This window comes from Oryza glaberrima, chromosome 2 (assembly GCF_000147395.1).
Source record: "Oryza glaberrima chromosome 2, OglaRS2, whole genome shotgun sequence".
NCBI lineage: Eukaryota > Viridiplantae > Streptophyta > Magnoliopsida > Poales > Poaceae > Oryza > Oryza glaberrima.
Genome location: NC_068327.1, coordinates 15,097,472 through 15,102,970, shown reverse-complemented (window position 1 = coordinate 15,102,970; position 5,499 = coordinate 15,097,472). Strand labels below are relative to the sequence as shown.

General features: G+C 43.0%; 1 long non-coding RNA gene across 3 annotated transcripts; it reads left to right on the top strand.

Annotated features, from left to right (window-relative positions):
- The first annotated feature begins 1,271 nt into the window (after positions 1 to 1,271).
- On the top strand, positions 1,272 to 4,608 carry LOC127764471 (uncharacterized). 3 transcript variants are annotated; one of them, XR_008015883.1, is made up of 5 exons: positions 1,272 to 1,503; positions 1,655 to 1,764; positions 3,209 to 3,405; positions 3,494 to 3,608; positions 4,213 to 4,608. It is a non-coding gene; the product is annotated as an uncharacterized LOC127764471 (long non-coding RNA). The 3 variants fall into 3 exon arrangements; XR_008015882.1 differs by having other exon boundaries at positions 1,644 to 1,764; XR_008015884.1 differs by lacking the exon at positions 1,655 to 1,764.
- Positions 4,609 to 5,499: the final 891 nt, after the last annotated feature.

The window sequence follows — 5,499 nt, the reverse complement described above, 5'->3', positions numbered from 1 at the left end:
CACTATGCCGGCGGTCCACGGGGGGCTGCGCGGCAGGGCAGGCCCAGGGCAGCGTTGCAGAGAGGAGGCCAAGGGCGGCGGCACGGCGAGGGGGCCTAGGGCGCGGCGAGGAGGCCCGCGGTGCCGGCACGGCAGGGAGCGGCGAGGAGGCCCGCGGCGCTGGCGCGGCTGCGAGCGGCGAGGAGGCCCACGATCGCGGCGCTGCAGGGCGCGTCGACGCGGTTCACGATGTTGCGGCGGTCGCAGCCTGCGGCGCAGGGGCCGTAGGCGCCGGCGAGGAGGGTAAATTTGTTTTGCTTCTTTTAATGAATTTGAAATCTGCAAGAGATGAACTTTGTGTGTGGATAGTAGGTTGATTCAGTTGTCCTTGCTGTTTTTGTGTGCTTTACTTAGAAATTTTAGGTATCCATGATTCACAATCGAGCTGAGGGGGTGATCTATCTTAGTGAACTTTCATGTGAAATAGAGATGATGGAGAAGTATATGTTTCAACTGAACTTGTCTCGCAGGCGCCAGCGAGGAGGGTTATTGATAGCTCTATTTTTTTCTCATATCACAATCCTGATTATTGATAACAAAATTTCTGAAAGAATTGCAATGGCAAAATGTGTGAAATTAGTTTGTGAATTTAATTCTGAAATAATTTGATTGATAACAAAATAATGATGTCTGTGAATTTAGTTATGGACAGAAATATGTATGAATGCAAAATAATATTGTGTGAGCAAACAATACAGAATAATGATGTGTGAGCAAATGGATGCCTAGGGGTAAGATTGTCTTTTCATACAACTTAATGGAGAGGACTTAACAACACTTATGGTGTGATGGCATTTTTGGGAGAAAGAGGCTTGTGCAATGGCATTTTTGGGAAGTTGTCTTTCTCGATGGCATTTCTGGGATTAGGATGTTTGTCAATGGCATTTCATGGATTTTCTCTTATTATTATTATTATTGTGTGAAACTGACATGTGGGCCCTACGAGTTTTTTCCGGTTCTAATTGCCACATAAACGCCACGTCAACGCCACGTGGGACGATGACCTAGTCAAAGGATCCATGTAGACGTCACGTCAGCCAAAACCGAAGATCAATGCTGCCGAGGGACATTATTTGCATGGTTTTGTAAGTTAGGTTTTGTAAGTTGAGGACAGGGGGACAAGTTGAGCGACCTAGAGTGAACTTATTCTTAGCTAAAATAGGCTTTTGCTCCCCCCTACTTACAACACGTCCGGCCCAACCCAATGGTTTCACGGCCCACAACGAAGTGACCGGCCGCCGCTTCGTCCGCCCAGGCGTCGGCCGCGTCGCTGCGCCTCTCCTCACGCGCGCAGACATCGACGCCACCACCCCGCCACCGCGCACGGCGGGCGGGGACCGGAACAGCAGCCATAAGAGGCAGGTCGCGACAACCCCCAAGCGCCGTCGCCGTCGAGGGCGGCCGACGGCTCCCCTGTTCCTTTCTGCTCCGTTCCAAAGTGGCGAAACTAATAAAACGAAAAAGGTGAGTCGGTGTCAATCCACCTCCGACACCACGCCACCGCCCGTCCGTCTTTCTTTCTCCTGTTCCTTGTCCGGGGTGGCGCAATGATTCGCCCGGACACGCCCCGCCCTCGGCGTCCGTTCCCTTACCGCGCAATGTAGAAACCGTGCAGGAATCAGGTGCCCCTTCCGGTTTGGAGATGGTGAAAACCGACGAGAACCGGGCTGCTTTCTCGGTGTCGTATGGTGGCCGTTTGTTGCCTTGCTGCCGGTGGGGCGTGAGGTGAGGTCTGTCAACTACTCACTACGGGGGAAAGGGGGAGGGTGAAGTCGTTGGAAATTTGGTCGGCAGGGTGAATTCGTCCCCAGTTTAATCTGTTAGATTTTGTTTTTACCGAACGGTAGAAAGAAACTGTTATTTCTCTTTCTTGCTTATTATTAGTTATTATCATTACTATCCCAAAATGAGCCGACTGGTTATTCTGATCTAACTAGGTCGATTGTCTTTAATGATTGCATATGGTGTGGTCTAGACCATTGATCGGCATTCTTACCCTGCCCTGCTGGTTAGCTTTATCGATAAGGGCACCCACAATGGTTATCTATAGGCTATCTACAAGAGATTTATGTCAGCATATTTTCCTACATGAAAGAGATTAAATGAAGAGAGAGAGCAAAACTATCTACTAACCTGGAGATAGTCTATAGAGAAAAACGAGACAATAGATTAGAGAGCTATAGATACCCATATAAACATACTATTGAGGCGATTTACTATTAATCTAGTCTATTGCTGAGATGTACATGTTTTATAGAGAGCACCTTACTTTACCATTATGGGTGCCCTAAGCAAATATTGTGACAGAAACTGGTTGGAGTTGTTACGTTGTATTCATTTGGATCACATGTTTCAAGACCCTAGCGTTGTTACTGTAACATTTACTACAGTATGGAAGTGATCTTACGTCTTATAGGCTGGCATTTTTATGTATGAATCAACACACTCCAGACTTGTAGCAGGTGGCTGTAGCATGAAGTAGTCTTACATAAATCCCTTCTTTAGTAATATATCTCTTTTACACTGTATTTTTTCACAGAAAAGGGCCAAAACCAAGGAGGGGCTCATACAGTTCTCCTTTTTTTTTTTTTTGAACGGGCTTATACAGTTTTGACACAAACAGGATTCCCCAAAAAAATATTTGTGTTGATAAATAGAATAATAGATAAGATTAGAGTAGCATTATGCTGCACTGGTAAAAATACATCTGAGCAACTGTAGTGTGTGCATTTTATTAGCTTTAAAGAACTAAAACTACAGTTCATTCTTGTATTTGTACAAGTCAGAATCAATTGTTCTGTGGATTTCTTATCCAACACGACTTTGGCTGCTGGGATGCGTGTGTATTCCAGATTACACAGTTATATGATTCTAAATAGCACATTGTTTTGGTGACCTTGCAGCTTAGTAGTTGTAATAATAGAGACTTATAACTCTTGCAGTATGTTGTGCTCTCCAGGTTGAAACACCTGCCAAACCTGTTATGGGACTTTCAACTCCATGGTCTGAGTGCAGCAGTGCGACACACACTTCACTTTACAAATATTATCTGTATAGTAATCTTGATCTATCTTAAAGTTGTCCTCGTGATCTTACACAATGTTTGGCTCATTAGTAGGTGATTTTTCATTTTATTCTCCATAAAACCTATAATTACTATTATTTTCAGAGTCTTCCATAAAAGGCACTACCAATGCTTGGGAGGGATGTATTTTACTAGATCACGAGACGTAGTTACAGTCACAAGATATATTTACTACTTTAAGTGAATGTGTCTACAGTGGCAGTGGCAAAGTACTATAACTCTTTCATTACAAAATGAGGAGAGGTGTCTTGGATTCAGGAAATGTACTTTATGTTTATATGGTAATAGAGATCAGCTATGTACTTTTATCTTTCTTCAAAATTGAGGTTATTAGTCCATCAATTGACCAGCAATAAATAAATTTGCAAGATGGCAAGTTTGGCAACCATTTCTTATGGCTTCAATTTTCAACATGGAAGGATCATGTTGGCAATAATCTCCTGGTCTCCTAACGACGCATCAATTGAAATTATTAATTTGAATGGTAAGTATTGGTTTGCAGTTAAATTTCTGTTGACATACATTTTTGTATGAAATGGACCCTCCGTCCCAAAAAAAAAAAACCCAATCACAAGTTCGAATCTAGACATAGTATTTGTTCAGATTCAAACTTAGGATTAGGTTCTTTTTGGAACAGAGAAAGTATGGTTCAGTATTACTTAGTCTATCGGCACACAGCAATTCAAAATTGTTGCTGACATGCCAGTTACAAGTACTGTGACTTCAAATCCACCTGTGATTTGAAACTATTGCAAATATGCATCCTTTGTTCAGAATTTTGTCTAATTATGTGACTGCAGTTTGAAGAATATTGAGAACAAAAACTGCTACAATGTTTATTTCTTTCATTCAGTTGTTTTATTTTGCCATAACTAGTATTTTGGAACAGCAAAGATTCTTTTTCCCCTTTTTTTATAAATGTGTACTTTCTTCAATAGAACAGTTCTTTCTGTTGTGAAAAAAGAAGAAATTTTGCTACTTTCAACATTTAAACCTTTAATTGTTTGTTGTTTCTAAATTGAACAGAAACAGTTAAGTATTGTTGGAATTCAAGAGGTGTTTGAAACATGTCAATCATAACTGTGCAGGACTATTTCCATCAAGAGAGGATGAAGCTATGCCATATAATTGATACCACTATTTGGTTACTAAGGCAGGAAACCTTCATCAAGCCCTATATTATACTTCCCTTTATCCAAGTTAAAGGTTGTGTTCCTACTTCCTGGTTCTACTGAACTTCACTGGAGCCTGAAATCATGGCATACTTATTTCTGTATCTCAAAGCAAATGTTGCACATGAAATTTTGAAGTTGACATCACTAAAATGCTCAAACTGGGTTCCTTCTTTCGTTTTTACCATCAGATGACCAGCGTAACTTACAACAGAGACTTTCTGTCACTGTGTATAAGATATTTAGATTTCTGGCTTTTCTATTAGCATGGGCAAAACAATATCCTACATGATTTACATGCCTGATCTTCCTTTTTCCCCTTTATATTAGCTTGTTTTTTCTTTCTTTCTTGTGGGGAGTATCAACTAAGGTAGCTTCTTCATGTGGATTTATATTTTCCTTTTTATAATATTTCATATGTGTTGAAATTATAAGCACATAATGATTTAATCTATTCCACAAATAAATTATGACATTGCAGATGTAAACTAGCATGAACGCATCATTAGATCTACACATATAAACTAAGCAGTAAAATATGAACAGATCAAATATGTGCAACATGTCAAACACGTACCAAGGTGGTGGAAAGACCGGTTGCTCGGCAGGAACTACTCGCGGTTGCAGGCGTTGACGAAGGCGCGCAGCACGCGAGCGAAGAGGAAAGCGAGCCGTCGCGGACGAACAGGGAGCAGTCGCGCGAAGCGCTTCCCAAAAACCTTATTGCCGCCTTCTCCCGGTGCAGGACGTCGAAGGCAGAGGTTCTGGAGACCTACTCTCCAGATCGCTGGTGCACGCCAGCGAGCGGGATGGAGTAGTCTACGAGCGACGGCGCAGCACAGAGTAGGAGGCAAACCCTAGACTGATTTCGCGTATGTTGCGTGAAGGCGGCGGCTCGGTTTATATAGAGATAAGTCGCTTGATCAGGGCGCCCGCACGATCTCCACTCTGCATAACCGAACCGGATAAGTCGCGCGTAACTTATCCGGACTCCACGCCGTTTTCACGAACCGGATTTTTCGGAATGTTTCCAAAACAAAACAAATCCGAATTTCCCGCAGCAAAATAAAACTGCAAAAGGAGACTTGCATTTGCAGACCATTCGGCAAGGCGAGGCGAGGCGAGCGCGTGTGTTCCCCCTCTTCTCTCCACCATACACGCTTCAAGTGGCTAGGAGGGCATCCTTGTTTTTAAGGAGGTCCC